We start from the raw sequence: 17,810 nt of genomic DNA on the forward strand, positions 1-17,810 counted from the left end.
TGTTTAGGTCTGATGTGACGATTGCCTTTTTGAATTCAATGGTCTCAATGAAACCTCGTTTTACAAAGCCCTTGATTAGGCGGTTCTAGTCAATCGTCTGCAGGGTTTTTAACCTTTAACTTTTTATTTTGCCCTATTGCATTCCTTGTCCTCGTCTCCTTTCTCTATACGCCGCCGGCAATCTCTTCTTTTCCAATAAGTCCCTTCTCCTTTTTTTCCTTTCAATCTTCAATTTCTATCCTCTGTTCCATAGCGTGCTCTCCTTCCCCACCCCTGGCAGTTCCCGGGCTATGGTATACCTCCACCGAGTCTAAATTTAATGGTGACGAGGTCGACCAAATGAAACTAACCTATCATTTTTCCCGATGGTTATCAAATCGTCATTCCTTCTACTTATAATCGCCCTCATACGCCTCCCGATAGTCTTCTCCCCTTCTTCAGAGACTAATTTTTTGCCAACCTACGCTTTCCCATCCATCCCTATTTCTTGGAAGTTTGTAGATCTTTTCACATTCGACTGCATCAATTAGTACCTAATTTCTTTAGACTGCTATATGGGGTTATCATATTATTCTATCTGTATGGGATTCCCCTAGTACCCCACGTGTTTCATTACTTTTACTATCGGAAGCTATCCGAGCTAGGCACCTTCTTTTTTCAAGCTTGAGTAGGCTGTATACTTTGACAAAATGCCCACCTCAAATAAGTACTAGAAAGAGCATTACTTCTATGTTCGTTTCCCCGATTGACCCGCCTTTCCAACCAGCTAGCAGATAGAATTGTCGAAGCCTCCTCCGCTTGGGCGATATCAAGGCCATATGGCTTACCTCCAAGTAGCCGCGAGTTTGGCTAGTCAGAAGTACCATATACACAGGCTGCTCTTGGAAGAAGTCTTGTATGTGTTTGGGCTAAGCCCTATCCGAACACGGCTGCCCGTCCCTCTAGGTACACCATTTTTCTTCCTTTAGTCTTTGAATCTAACTAATTTCTCTCTCTTTTTTATAGATCAAATTATGAACAGGGTATTGCTGAGCGGCAAGTGCAAGCTATCTGATGCTAATATCAATGTCAAAGGAGTGGTCGAGCTAGAGAGTCACAGCTTATTACCGGTCGAGTACTCTGAAGAGTTGGTCGGCTAAATAGGGGGAAGTCGGGCGACGGCGAGTGAGGCAGTCGCTCATATTGGCGAGCGGCCTCCCGAGCACCCCTCCATGGTGCCAGTCGCAATTCCATCCGAGTCAGCTACGTCTGGCGAGCTGCTGATCCAGTGCCGCAAGCAACACCGAGCGGAGTCTTCCTCCCACTTGGCAACTTCAACTTTACAAGCCCCCGTTCCCGCATTGACTCCACGACCTTCGTCCGAGAGAGGTGAGACTTCTTCCTCTACAATTCTCGAGAAGGAGGTTGCCTTACCAACTCCTCCTTCTTCTGATCGGGCCCCTCACTGCCCAAACTGCCGACTGAGACGTTATACGTGTCGTTGGTCTCCTATCTGCCGTCCCCACCGATAAGTATAGAAGCTCGCATTTCCATCATCCGCTCCCCCCATGTGTCCAAGTCCAAGTCCCCGGGCAGGACCACCTTAGAACCTTTGGATCAGAGTGGTCGTAGGCACATCAGAGCCATCATACACTTGCTGACCAACACATGGCGCCATCCAGATGAAACCTAGCCACATCTCCCGAGCACTAAATTAAGATTTAAGGCCCTCTAGTACATACCTGGGCAGACGCTAGAACTAGAGCGTCGACCATTCCACCTGGGGCACTCTTCGATGGTTTTACTCAAAAATCAACTTGAGTAAGTTTAGCCACAATCTCTCTTACCCTTTTCCCGATCGACACTAACTAACTTGTTTGTTTGTAGTTCTGGGTAGAGAGTTTGGCTGTGTGACAGAGGTTGTCCTTCCTGGAACATGAAACCAGTAGCTTCGAGACCCGGCCGAGCAGCAAACACTTCACGAGCTCGGGTCGAGCAATTAACTAAGGAGGTGGGTCAACTGAAAAAAAAGACTTAAACACAAGCACTGAGCAGTTGTTGGGATTCGACCAGGTGCTCACAGTGAAGAAGAACAAGAACCACGACCAGGCTCTACAGCTAGATCGGCTAACTAAGAAGACTCATCACTTTGAGTCAAAGATTAATTCTGCTAATGCCAGAAAACTCTGAGCTATTGAAGATCTAGATATCAAGAACAAGGATACTCTAGTCTTGGCCAAGAAGCTTGAAGAGGCGAAAGCTTCGTTAGCCACCGAGTAGGTTTACCGAACGACGAAATAGGAGGCAAACGAGCTCCATCTCGGGGAGCATAAATGAATAATCGGTGTGAAAGATGTCGAGCTAGCTGCGCTGAAGGCAGAGTTGGAGGCATCCAAGGCTGAATTTAACAAGTTCATAGAGGAACCCAGTCGGTTGGAATCTTTCAGGGTGAAGTATCTTCGCTCCCCCGAATTCAATGAAACGTTCACCAACCGAACTCTCTGTCTCTTTGACTACGATATTGACAGAACTCTCCAACAATTGAAGGACGAAGGCTACCTCTCCCTCGAGAAGCCAAGCAAAATTATAAAAAGGAAGAAGATCTCAGATTCACTCCCCGACGATGTGCTTGACTATCTTGCATAGTTTCTTCTATAAGCTTGTTAGCAATTTTTTGTACACACCAAAGACACTTTGTAAAATTTTCTAAGTATGAATCCATGCTTGCCCATTCGACACTTGAGAGTTCTCTGTTCTAGAGTCCTACGAGCTTCTAACTTATCTTTAGCATAGGAGACTCGACTTTTTATACTTGCCCGTGTAATATGTGGAATGAAAGTTGAGCTCGGTTGAGCGACACATGCGTCTTAAGCACTTAGCACGAGGACCTTGCTCATTTATAACTTGGCCGAACAACTCAAGAGTCTAGAGGTGTAAGATTTCAGCTCACTTATAACTCGCCTGAACAGGTCGAGAGTCTTCAACACTTAGGCGCGAGGGCTTTGCTCTCATATAACTTGGTCGAGCAGCTCAAGAGTCTGGAGGCATGAGAGTTTGGCTCACTTATAGCTTGGTCGAATGACTCAAGAGTCTAGAGGTGTGAGAGCTTAGCTCACTTATAACCCGCCTAAATGGATTGAGAGTCTTTGACACTTAAGCACGAGGGCTTTGCTCATTTATAACTTAGCTAAGCAGGTCAAGAATCTGAAGACGTGAGAGCTTGGCTCACTTATATTTTGGTTGAACAACTCAAGAGTATGGAGGAATGAGAGCTTAGCTCACTTATAGCTCACTTGAACGGGTCAAGAGTCTTTGACACTTAGGCGTGAGGGCTTTGGTCGTTTATAACTTGATCGAACGACTCAAGAGTCTGAAGGTGTAAGAGCTTGACTCACTTATAACTTGGCCGAACGACTTAAGAGTCTTTGACACTTAGGTGCGAGGGGTTTGCTCAGTTATAACATGGTCAAATGGCACTTGAGTCTCGAACAAGCCCGATCTGTAACCCGGGGGCCTATAATTTTAAGGTGCGAGAGTCTGCTCGCTTATAACTTGTCTGAACAGATCGAGAGTCTTTGACACTTAGGTGCAAGGGCCTTGCTTGTTTATAACACGGGCAAACGACACTTGAGTCTTTGACACTTAGCGAATTTTCATTTAAACTTTCCTGCATTCATAGAACAAATGTCTTTACAATTTACATGAATTTAATTGCAAACTTATTACCCAGCCCGGTAGGGCTGCAGATGGTTTGCACTCCAAGGTCATTTCAGGTTCCTTCTATTTTCATCTTGTAAATAATAGGATCTCGAATTAACCTTTTGGATTACTTTGTACGGTCCTCTCCCAGGGGCCTCCAGCTTGGTGACATCGTTGACCGGTTTAACTCTTTTCCAGACTAAGTCATCGACCTTAAATGATCTGAGAATCACCCTCCTATTGTAGTTCTGCTTCATGCTCTATCGATATGCCATCAGCCGAACGACTGCTTTATCTCTAACTTCATTTATTAAATATAACTCCATAAGGTGTTGTTTGGGATTTTCCACGTCATAAAGCTGCACTCTATCGGACTCAATTCCTATCTCGACGAGCACCACTATTTCCCCTCCATACACCAAGTGAAAAGGAGTTATACTCGTGACTTCCTGAGGGGTGGTGCAATAGGCCCATAGCACGCTCGACAGTTCATCTACCCAAATTCCTCCAACATAGTCTAGCCGAGCCCTGAGTCCTCTGAGGATTTCTCTGTTGGTGACTTCCCTCTGGTTATTGCTTTGGAGATAAGCTACTGAAGTGAAGGTCTGCGCAATATCATAACTGGCACACCACTCTCTGAGCCTTCGTCCTTGAAATTACCTTCCATCATCAAAGACAAGTTTGTGAGAGACACTCAATCGACACACAATATTCTATCGCAAGAACTTGATGACTATCTGTTCTGTTATCTTGGCGAGTGGCTCAGCCTCCACCTATTTGGAGAAGTAGTCTACAACTACAATAAGAAAATTCCTTTATCCAGTCGCTATGGGGAAAGGTCTGACAATATCGATGCTCCACTAGTCGAAGGGGCAGGAGGCAATAGATGCCTCCAGCTCTTCTGTAGGCCTATGCAGTATGTTCTGATATTTCTGACAAGAAAAACAAGTTGCTACTGTCCGAGCGGCTATGACTCGCAAAGTAGACCAAAAATAATCCGCTAATAGGATTTTCCTTGCTAATGAACGACCGCCTAGAAGACTGCCATAAGAGCCTTGGCGAACTTCTTGTAGGATATACTGAATGCCCTTTGATATGATACACTTCAGCAAGGGCCCCGAGGAAGCCCTTTTATATAAGTGGTCTCCAACTAATGTAACTATATGACTCTCTTTTTTATTAATCGAGTATGCTCCGAGTCGGTAGGAACGCTACCCGATCAAAGGAACTCAATCCAAGGAGTCCTCCAATAGCTGGAGGATACCACTCCAACCGTCCTCTCAAAATGAGCCACCAACATCACCTACTCAATTGGTTTATCTAACACCACCAGGCTCAAGGAACTAGCTAATTTAGCCAATTCATTCATGTATTGGTTTTCCGCTTTGGGGATTTTTTATACGATCACCTCTTGGAATTCTTCCTTTAACTTCTCAAAAACCTCAACACATAATTTCAGCCGACCATTATTTATTTTGAAAGTACTTGAGAGTTGCTGAGCTGCCAATTGGGAATCCGAGTGGATAAGGACTCGAGTGACTCCCACATGTCTTGCAGCTTGTAGATTGACGATCAATGCTTCATACTCCATCTCATTGTTTGTAGTTCGATAGTCCAGCAGAAAGGACAGTTACATCCGATATTTGCATGGTGATATCAATAGTATGCCTACTCCGCTGCCATGATGGGTGGACGACCCATCCATATAGATCTTTCAAGTTGCCTCTGGCTTGGTGTTCTACACCTCAGTCATGAAATCGGTTAAGGCTTGTGCCTTGATCGTCGATCTGAGCTGGTACTGTATATCAAACTCGCTCAACTCTGTGCTCCACTTGATTAGCCGGCCAAATGCTTCGGGGTTAAGGAGAATTCTTCTAAAGTGCTGTTAGTTAACACAATTATTGGATATGACAAAAAGTATGGGCGTAACCTCCGAGTGGTGAGAACCAACCCGTATGCCAGTTTCTCAAGATAGGTGTAGCGACATTCAACATCTTTCAATATGTGGCTCAAAAAGACACCGACTGTTGTTCAGCACCATTATATCACACCAATGCGAATCGACTACTCGCTCTATGGATGACAAGTACATCCAGAGCGGCTCGCTAGTAATGGGATTTGCTAATACAGGTAAGGAAGTTAAATAACTCTTGAGTTCTTCTAGCGCCTTATCACACTCTGCATCTCATTGAAATTTTATAGCTCGGAGTAGAACCTTAAAGAATGGGTGGCTCCAATCGGATGATTTAGACATGAATCTTAACAAGGCTATAATTTGTTCGGTCAGTTGCTCCGAACAGGATTTAGCTTGATTTCTTATTTTCTCAACGTTCAGTAGGTCTCCTCTATATCTACACAAAGATCAATGACTCAAAGGGATTTTATCAAAATGTCATTGATGTATACCTCCATATTTTGGCTGATTTACTTCCAAAATACCTTGTTCATCAACCACTGATAGGTGGCTCCGGCATTCTTCGGTCCAAATGACATTATATTATAGTAGAAGGTCTCATCGACAGTGATAAAATTGAACTTCTCTTGATCTTCATGGGCAAGCAACATTTGATGGTAGTCCTAGTATGTGTCCAACATGTAGTTCAGCTCGCAATCCACTGTCGAGTCCACCATCTGATCAATGCACGATAGTGGATAGTAGTCCTTTGGACAGACTTTGTTCAGATCTTGGAAGTCGATGCAAACCGATCATTTATTACTAAGCTTATTTACCAACACTACGTTGGCTAGCCAGATCAGAAATTGCACCTTGTATATGTGACCGGCCTCCAGTAGCTTTTTTACTTCCACTTGGATGATCTGGTTTTGTTCAGAGCTAAAGTCTCTTTTCTTTTACTTAACCAGCCTGGTGCCCGGTCGGACGTGCAATTCATGTTGGGCTACGTGTTGGGACCTTGATGCTCGGCTAGAGGGGGTGAATAGCCGATCAACCAAATCGTCGCTTCCTACACTTGTTAGTATGCAGCAAAAATATAAAACAAAATACTAATAAGGAAGCTAAACCCTAAACAATACAAAGATAAGAAACACAAACCCAATGGCACGTTTATATAACGTAGTTAAGATATTATGGCTCTTACTCCACAGTTGTCTATAAGATCGAAGGATGATTCCCTAAAAAACTCTGGCTAAGTCAAGTAGCTCCTTGTGGATGGAGAAACCTTGCCACAACCTCGCACAAGCACACTTGATCACATGAGAGCTTAGATGACTTTAATAGGGGTTAACTGCCTCTATTTTTGTCAACCTTAGTCAGGCACCTCGAACTCTCTTAAATAAAGCTCGAGAGGAAACTCCTAGCTGTGTTTCCGCCACCAGTCGACTAGTAAAATCACTAGTCGACTGGTCCTATGTGGAATTCGACCGTTACATGCCAACGACTCGATACCAGTAGACTGCTATAGTAACTACTATAGTACTGATACTGTATTGCTATAGTATCAGTTTGCTATTTTCATAGCTGTCAGGCATAGAAATATTCTATGCCCTGGCCCAGTCGACTAGCAAAACCCTACCCTAGGGTTTTGACCCCCCAAATACATTCACCTAGAGCCGTTAATTTGGGTTGGGTCCGTCGGGTTGGCCAATCCCGCCAAACAATTTAAGCAAATTGGGTTAGAATTTTATCAACCCAAGCCCACCGCGGGCCAATCTGCCTAGGCCCGCGACCCGCGTGGGTTGGACCGTGATGGGCTTGGGTTAGCCCGCAGGTTGAGAAACACATGTAAGCTCAGTTTTATGTCAATTCATTATCTTTGTTTGTTATAATTTTAAAATAAAAATAGTACTTTTCATCTCACATAAGTACTCATTTATGTCCATTTATATTTAAAATACATTTTTATGTGTATATTTGATTGATTAAATCTTTTTGAAGTAAAATGTTGAAGATATGAATTATTTTTATTTTTTTAAAAAAAAATGATGGGCTTGCGGGTTGGCCCGCCAAACTCTCAATCCGCCTTGGATTGGGTTGAGTTGAAAATTTTCCAACTTGCCAAGTTGACTGGTTGGCCCGCCCCGCCTACCCAAATTGTTGGCCCGCTATGGGCCGACTCGGTTTGACCTGTCTGACAGCTCTACATTCACTCAGCACTCATCATTTCCCGACCAACCTAGACCTAGCCTTCTAGCCTCCTCCATCAGCCTCGCATCCCTTGGATGCCTCTCCATCCTTCATGCCTTACCTTCTGGAGTTTCCTTCGGCATTATCCTAGTTGTCGGGTCTTCCTTTGGTAAGAGGCTCCTTACCTTCGAAACTTCAACTATTGTCAAATCACACTTGGACTTACGTTGTCAAGACTACATACTTGGACTTACACCGCCAAGACTCCTCTTGGACTTTTCTCTTTTACCAATATCACACTTGGACTTTCCTTGTTGTACATGTATCCTGCACACTCACAATACATATCAAATATAACAATAAACCTAACTTAAATCTTTACCTAAATATCAAAACCTAGGGCACCTAGATTGCTCCAACACTATAGTCGGTGATATATCCGGGAACTCATGAGTTGCCCAGGCAAACACATCATGATTTTTTCTTAGACAGATAACCAGTTCCACCTTTTCTCCATGTTGAGATTAGCCGCTATAAAGGTAGTAGCTTCTTGTTGGCTAGGATGAACTTGAACTTCCTCATTTTCTTTATAGACCAGCGCAGGAGGCTCCTCTAGAATTGCCTTCACCTCCAGCCGTTGGGCCTTCCGAGTGGCTCACAACTTAGTTTTTACCATCTCTACATAGCATCGGCGGGCCACTAGCTAGTCACCCTTTATTTCTCCAACTGAGTTTTCCATGGAAAACTTGATCTTCTAGCAAAACGTGGAAATAACCACCCATAATTTATTCAATGTTGGTCGGCCCAATATGACATTGTAGGCGGATAGAGCATCCACCACAATGAAGTTCATCGTCCTTGTCCATTTGAGCGACTCTTCCCTAAGTGATATGGCCAGTTAAGTCTGGCTGATCGGCAATACTTCATTGCCAATAAAGTCATATAAGGGAGTTATCATGGGCTGCAACTCACTCCGATCAATTTGCAATTGATCAAATACCTTCTTGAATATGATGTTCATCAAGCTGCCTGTATCCACAAAAGTTTAGTGAATATTATAGTTAGTAATTACCACTTTAATAATCAAGGTGTCATCATGAGGGACTTTTACTCCCTCCAAGTCTCGAGGGTCGAAACTAATCTTTAGCCCTTCTGCTTTCTCTTTGCTGCATTCGATAGCGTGAATTTCCAACCATCAAGCGTGTGACTTCCGAGTCGGGTTAAAATTGTCATCGGTCGGTCCTCCGTGATCAAGCCTATGTCGCCCCGAGCGACGTTACTACGATTCTCCTCTTCATAGGCTGACGGGCGCGATCGCTTGACAGATGCCCAGGTGAGCCTCTCAGAATCTCTTCGCTAGGATGTTGGTGTTGTTCGGTCCCCGACCTTCTCTCCTCATGTTGCCCTCCTGATTGATGGTGATAATGTCGATCAGGAGATGGGGATCAGTGGTGGAATCTCGGTGAAGTCGTTCGGTATGGCTTTGGTTTGAGTTGGTAGCAATCTTTAGTGTTGTACGTTGTCGACCGATGATAAGAACATAAGAGCGACGCCTACAGTCTAGACTTGGTGAACTTCATCCGCTCAGCCTCTACATGCTGGAACGTATGGGTTCGGGGCTCCGACTATGGCTGTGTTGCCCCCGCTCGGTGTCCCTTTGGTGGTTGGCGTGTATGAGTTGCTTGGTGCTCCAGGACAGCGGTCAACTAGGAGATCACTTCCTTTTTCTGAGCCACCTGGGCTTCCTCGACGTTGATGCGCTTAGTAGCCCGCCTGAGCAGATGATCGAAGTCTCTCGAGGGCTTCCAGATGAGTGAGCGAAAGAGTTCACCATTTATAAGTCCTTGAGAGAAAGAACTTACTAAGATTTCTAGAGTGGCTGATGGGACTTCTATGGCCACCTAGTTAAACCTCTTAATATAGGCCCATAATGCTTCCTTGTGCTTTTGTTTGACAATGAACAGATTGATATTAGTCTTCTGATAGCAGCGACTGCTTGCAAAGTACTGGAGGAATGCTGTTCAAAAGTCTTTAAAGCTGCATATGGATCCAATTGATAGTCGCCTAAATCACCTCTGCACTAATTCAGAGAGCATGGTGATTGATATGGGTTAGGTTTCGTGGGTCCCCGATAAGGAAAGAAAAAGAGGTAATAAAACCAAGGAGATAGGCTAATATCGGCCGGGATATACCTCGAAGGAGGTGTGCTAATCTCGGCCGGAATACGCCCTAAAGGAGATAGGCTAATATCGGCCGGGATATACCTCGAAGGAGGTACGCTAATCTCGGCCGGAATACGCCCTAAAGGAGATAGGCTAATATCGGTCAGGATATACCTCGAAGGAGGTACGCTAATCTCGACCGGAATACGCCCTAAAGGAGATAGGCTAATATCGGCCGGAATATAACTCGAAGGAGGTACACTAATCTCAGCCGGAATACGCCCTAAAGGAGATAGGCTAATATCGGTCGGGATATACCTTGAAGGAGGTACGCTAATCTCAGCCGGAATTCGCCCTAAAGGAGATAGGCTAATATCGTCCGGGATATACCTCGAAGGAGGTACGCTAATCTCAGTCGGAATACACCCTAAAGGAGATAGGCTAATATCGTCCGGGATATACCTCGAAGGAGGTACGCTAATCTCATGAGGAATACGCTCTAAAGGAGATAGGCTAATATCGTCCGGGATATACCTCAAAGGAGGTAGGCCAATATCGATCGAGACATACTCTTAGAAAAGAAGGTAGGCCAATATCGGTCAAGATATGCCTCCAAGGAAAAAAGGTAGGCCAATATCGATCGGGATATACCTCCAAGAAGGTAGGTTAATATCGGCCGGGATATACATCCAAGGGAGGTAAGTTTGTATCGACCGAAATATACTTCCCAGGAGGAAGACTCGCATCAATTCGCATATACTTCAAAGGAGGTAGGCTAATATCGGCCGGGGTATACCTCTAAAGGGAGGTAGATTTGTATCGACCGAAACATGCTTCCCAGAAGAAAAGACGAGACCGGCCGATTGACCAATGCCTGGGAAAGATACTTGATAAAATATAGTTAGGATCAGTAATAGAGAAGGTTGCCTCATTAACTAAACCTAATCATGATTAACTTCAATCGATATAAGGAATATTGGTACATCGAGTTATCTGCAGCAGGAGGGGTGAAATGATAATTAATGAAGATATCTGTAATATGTAACTATATGACAGGAATTATATATTTTGGCGGGAAATGTGTTTTTAGATTGTTTTGCAGGTGCTAAACGACAAAGAAGGTACATCTGGGGTACAAGAAAGATTCCTTAAAAAGTCATTCACTACAAGTACATGGCTTACGTCATCTCATAACAAACTATAACAAACCTGGGTGCACTTCATGACTACGGAGGTTATATGAAGTGATATAAAAAGGGGAATCCTCTCCGTTGGCTAGGTAAGTTCACATCATTGTGCACATTGATAACCCTAATTTCCAACTACTGTTCATCTTCTTCTTCTTTCTTCCACACCTAAAGAGATCACTAACTTGAGCGTCGGAGGGCCTAGCCAGGGATTCTCATCCCGGTCTTAGGTCACTGACGATAGTGTTGGCTGATCTCTTGTGCGCAGGAGGTCTCGGGAGCTCTGAAGCTGAGTTATTCTTCGATTGGATTTCTTTCTCGGCATCGGGTCTTCGTGCAAGGAAGGCATTCGGTGACTCTATTCTTCCCGATCCGCTTTGGGTTTCTCGGATCGGCATTCTCTAGGTTTCTTCTACATCAACAGTGGGTTTCTTCTCCTGGATCTCCGTCTTGTCCAGCTTCTCAGACAGGATCAGTGATGGATACCCAGCATTTGATTCCATCAGTGTACTGACGAAGCATAGCCATATTGTCAAATTTGATAAGATGGTCCTCGAGGTTTGTTGCCCCCATGTATTCTCTGATCCTCAATGGTCTATAGTGTTGTGGTAGTTGGTTATCCAAGATCTCCTGAGAGAACTACCTATTTATCTGCTCGAGTAAGTAGTCGAGTTGGGATGCCTTACCTTTCTGCTCGTCCGAGTGGGTGTATCCTCTGAAAAAGATCCTTGTGTCTTTTATGCTTAGTCTTGCTCTTCTGATGGTGTGCGAAATAACATCTAGTGATAAGGGATCGGTGCATTCAGCACTTCTTCGAAGGAGCCAGTCGGTCTATTGCTTGTCTTGCGACCGGCGGGGTTTTCTACTTGGACTCTGAGATCAACTTGTTGGTCGTCGTCGATGCCGCTGGGTTGTTCATTCGCAGTCAGCTGTTGTTCCACCTTCTTTGTAGCTCAAGCTTGTATCAATATCTCCAAGTCTTCTTATGTTAGTGTTATCGTAGTAAGTCATCCAGCGTCCTCCATCTTCACATTTCAGCTACAAGTAAGTTCTCATAGGCGACGCCAAATATGTTCCTATCCGAAAGTAGAGAAAATGACAAGCTAGGGATGTGACTTGAAGGTTGACATGGGGAAGACTCCATGTGGTCCTGCAACACAAGAGGAGTTAGTGCCGGACCGGGAAGGGATTCCCGGCGTTGGCCTTTCGATGCTCAAGTCAGTTTCTAACGAAGTGGAGAATAATGAGAATGCTGTAACAAAGAGCGTGTAGAATCACAAAGTTGTGCATACCTCTGTCTGTAGATGGAAACTCTTTTTATAGTATTATTGTACTATTAGTGTGCACATCTCAAAGTGAATGCACATTTTCCAAAGCACCCTAAGAAAAGATAAGTCAAAAAGTATCCCTGACACATTTCCTTAAGCGAGCATGCAAATTCCTGACGTGATAGGCTGGAAGCTTCTGTCATACAATTTGCCTACGGAATATGCTCTGTTGTCAGTGGCACAAGCCTCTAAAAGAGTACGAGGAGATATGCGGATGGGTCCTGTTGTAGATCGACCGACATCCGCTCGATCGGGATGCCCCGCTCGGTCGTGCTGAATAGAACAATCTTCCTTCACTTAGAGGATCTCCAGGAAGGATCTTCCACTAGTGACGTGGCTTGAGGGAGGAACCTCCCTCACATAGTGGGAGGGAGGTTCGTCCCTCAAGCGACAAAGCGGCTCTGCAAACGCGGAGCCACTCCGTTGTTAGTTTTTTAAAATTATTTTTTATATATTTGTTATTAAAAAAAACACATACGGTAAATTGAGAAGAAATTAATTGAACGTTGAAGATAGACATTAAACAATGGCTAATTTGATAGCCGTTATTCAACGTTCAATTTTTTAATTAAAAAAATTCTATAAATACACCACGAACTCATTTTTTCCATTCATCTCTTCATCCTCTATTTCTTTCATCCTTTCAATCTCTATTTATATTCAAGATGGACGATAATTTAAATATTTCTTTTACAAATCTTTTGAATTCTTAAAATGCGGAAAAATACCTGTTCTCAAAATACCTGCATTCCTCCAAACCATGATGCTCAATATCCTCAATTTTTCTCTCACACGCAATACCATCCAAATTTTCAAAATATTTCATATGCTCCAAAAGGTCTTCCAAATTTCTAAAGTTTTCATCATTTTTCCCTTCTTCAGAGTAACGTTGCCCCAGCTCCATTTGGTATGTATTCACGCTAAGATTCGTCAGCCATAGGCAACTAATTTGGGATGCCTTATTTGCTTTTCGTATTTTTACCTCCTCAACCATCAGCAATGTTTTTGAATGAATCAAGAAGGGCTGCTATCAACACATCTATTAACGACAAAGAACCTCTAATGCCATCTATTAACAGCCCATCAGCCATGTTTTTGAATGAATAGCGATCGTTGAAAATTGAGAGCGAATTAAATTGAAGTAGGCAACGGAAGAATAAAAGAAGAAACGATATAGAGAAGTCAAACACTAACACAAGTTTGTTTTACTTGGTTCGGAGTCTTCGACAACTCCTACTCCAAGGCCCACACTCGTCGAGCACTTTCATTAGACAATCCACTAATAGCTCGAATGATTACACAAGTTAAGTACAAGAATTAAAAGCAATGTTATCGATAATAAAGAAAATAAGAAAGTCTTGATCGCTGATTGTAGAGGAGCTTTATAGCATCGTAAGAGCTTTTTTAGAGCACCGAGTAAGAGTGAAAGTTGCAGCAGTTATTGTTCTGAATCGTGGTCGAAGGCCTTTATATAGGCCCATTCCGGGCGTTTGGAACTCCTCTGAGCGCCTAGACCACATGGCTCAGCCAGTCGACGCGCTCCACATCATTTTTTGGATGAATTTTTGGGTTCGAGAGCCTGGACCAACTCCGGGCGCCCGTACCGGTTCCGGGTGCTCGGACCAGCTCTGGGCACATGGAGTCCGGGCGCCCGGATCCCTTCCAGGCACCTGAACTCCCCTTTTCTTCAGCGATTTTTCCCCTGCAGAAAAGGGTTAGTCCAAACAATAGAAAATATATTTATCTTGCAAAACAGAGTTAGCACAACACAATAAAATAGTAATAATTATATTCTATCTCTCTGAGATCAGGATTTAGTCAAGGTCTAAACTTAAGTTTCCCAAATGGAACTAAATTGGACCGACGCCTACAGTTCCCTTAATGAGGAACACGTCCTCAATGGATCTCTCCTCTAGTTGCTTACCTCCACTTACTAACTGAAGTCGTTTGACTTGCATTTGACCCACCAGGTCTTCCCGTCAGTTGTCAGGTCCACAGACCCAACTAGATTTCGGCCAGTTATCAGGTCTTGAAGATTCAACAAGACTTTCCGCTAAATATCAAGTCTCACGGACCTATCTGGATTTCGTACCAGCTATCGGGTCACATGGACCTAGCTGAATTTTCAGCCTGGTGTCAGGTCCTTCAGACCAGTCAACTCCTGCATACTTGGTAGAAAGGTTAGACAAACATCACATCTAATTTTAACTTATTTATCATATATCAAAATTAGATTATTAGTGTAACCTGTACCAATAATCTCCCCCTTTTTGATGTAACGACAAAATGTGTTAAAATTAGAAAAACAAATGCAATTAAGCAAACATTAAAATTTTGAATAAAGTGAGTTAGCATGATTTGATTTTTCTAACCTAATTTACTATCATCCCCCTTTGGTATACATAAAAAAAAAATTAATGCATGAAGCATAAATAACAAAGGTTTAACAAAAGTACTTTGTAAACTTAGTTTTTCAACCAGATTTCAAACAATAATGTCAAGTACTTTAAATAATTTTGACAACGAGTGTTTGAAAATTAACTATTTAACTAGTAAGTGCTTATTTTTTCAAAGAAAAATTTTCAATTAATGTTTTTAAAAAAACTTTACAAAGGTAAAGACTCATGTTTATTTTAGAGAGGATTAAATATTTCAAAAGTAATTTATATAATACTGATTTTGTAAAAAAATATATTAGGAAATAAATTACCAGGAAAAATATTTTGAAATGTTTAACTTTTTCAAAAAAACCATTTTACATGGATAATTTTTATGAGAATTTTGTAAGTAATTTTTCAAACATTTCAAAAGTAACTTTAACTTTTAAAAATATTTTAAAGCTATTTTTAAAAATATTTTTACAGAACATTGTCAAGGCAACTTTCAAAAAAGTTTTTAAAGTAATTTTTTAAATAAATTTTGAAATACAGTTTTGAAAACAAACATTTCAGACAATACAAGTTTTTTAAAACATTTTCAAGGAAATTTTTTTAACTATATTTTTTGAAAACTTTAAACACAAGACAGTACCCAGAGATTTAAGATATCAGTTAAAAAGATAAAAAAAATTTTGAAAAGATGATACATTTAAAAATAGTTTTCAAATACTCTCCCCTTAAGTTAACATTCTCCTTTAGTTTAACACTTTCCCTTAATTCGTACTAGGATTTGGGTATGTTAAATTTTAAGATCTTAGCCTGTCACCTTCTGATTATCTTTGTTAGATATAGGGAGTTTTATATAAGTGTTAGGGAAATTGGTGTCAGTAATACTTATGTTCAACAAATATATTATTTACATAAGTATTTTTCCATACTTATTATAGTTATTCATTTAAGTTTGATTAATTATTTAAATTAATCACCAATCAATTCTTAAAATAATTAACCTTGGATTAAATTAATTGGGTTAAAATTAAGATTCTGATTAAATGAAGAAATTTGTTACTAACTCAGTAATAGTTAATCATTATCACAAGTTTATTGATTAACTTAACTTAATTTAGTAATTTTATACTTATTTCATTAAAACACTTTAAATTTTGTATTAATTGATTGAGTTAAATGACTAATAGTAGTCTTAATTTAGTTTTTCATTTACTTCATCTTTAAGTTTTGATTAGATTTAACATAAGTTATGTTAAATTAAAATTAACTAAGCTTAGAGTTAGTATTAATTATTGTGAGTTGAATTTGTTAATGTTATTAAATAAAGTTAAGTAAAGTTAATGTTCAATTCGAGTTAATCTTTAATTAAGATAAATTATGACTTAATTAAAGTATAGTAATGATTTTGATTAACGTTGAAATTAAACTTGATTAAGTTAAATTAAGGTAAGTTTTAATTAACTTTTTAATGTAATGTCAAATTTAATTTAAAGTGAATTAAAATAAAGTTAATGTCTTAATAATTAGGTTAAATTAAGATAAATTTTTAGTCAAAATAAGCTATCAATTAATGTTGATCTAAATTCTTAATTAAGATTAGATTAAAGTTAAGTTTAGATTAATATTTTGAGTTTTAATTAAATTAAGTTTTAATTATTTACTTATTAATTATTTAATCCAGTTTAAAGTTTAATTTAATTTAATTAATTTAATTATTTATTTAATTAAGTTTTAAGTTTTTAAGTTAGGTGTCTAAGTTTTAAAAGGATTTTAAAAATAATTTTTCAAATAATTTTAAAATAATTTTTAAAAGGACCCCTTTTTAAAATAATTTGTGAAGGGATTTTTAAAATATTTTAAAAATAATTTTTAACAAATTTTTAAAATAATTTTTGAAATAATTTTTAAAAGGATTTTTGAAAAGATTTTTAAAATAAAAAAATAATAATTTTTAAACATTTTTAAAATAATTTTTAAATCATTTTAAAATAATTTTTAAATCATTTTAAAAATATTTTTAATGTATTTTTTAAAATAATTTTTAAAACATTTTTAAAAGGATTTTGAAAATAATATAAAATATTTTAAATTAATTTTTAAAAATATTTTTTTAATGAACTTAAAATAATTTTTTAAAACATTAAAAAAATATTTTTCAAAACATTTTTAAAATAAATTTTTAAAAATATTTTTAAAATTTGTTAATTAACATATGTTTAATTTAATTTTAATTTAATTCTAATTTAATTTTAATCCAATTTTAATTTAATCTTTATTCATCTCACCCGATCTATGTTTTCAATCAGGAAATCCTATCATTTTGTGAGATGAGTTAAGTTAAAAGTCAGGATTTTATTAAACTTGTGTTAGATTTAAGTTTAGTTTTGGGTTTAACAAGCAAACATTCTTTGGATAAAATCTTCTAAGCTGTGGTGAGTCACCTGGATATCATTAGAATAACTAGCTAGGATTGGTAAGGGGTAGTTTAGTTAATTCCACTAAGCCAAATGTATTAGGTCGAAGCAATATCTTTCTAGACATGCATAGATAGAGTTTTCCTAACTTACTATCATCCAAAACTTGTCTCTATTTATCTTAGTCTTAATTACCCAGCCAGATAAATTATTATTTTAGAGGCGCCGACTAATTTGGAGCCTACCTGAATTATTAATTTTCCTTTTAAGTTTTTATATAATTAAGGTTAATTTTAGTTAAGAGTCCATATTTAATTTGTAATTTAAATTAATTAAGTTGGCTAAATTGTCTTTTTTAAAGGAGTGTAACTATGATTTAAGTTTTATTTCAATTTTGAATTTATTAAATTATTATCGGTATTTAAGAGATTATATTTGATATTTAAGTTTTTATTAATTCTTAATTTTGGATTGATTAATTTGTTTGAATTATCTTTCTTTAAAGTTATCTTTAATGTTTAATTTTTTTATTAATTGTTAATTTTAAATCTGCTAGATTATTTTTGTTTA

Source organism: Zingiber officinale, chromosome 8B (genome assembly GCF_018446385.1).
Source record: "Zingiber officinale cultivar Zhangliang chromosome 8B, Zo_v1.1, whole genome shotgun sequence".
Taxonomy (NCBI): domain Eukaryota; kingdom Viridiplantae; phylum Streptophyta; class Magnoliopsida; order Zingiberales; family Zingiberaceae; genus Zingiber; species Zingiber officinale.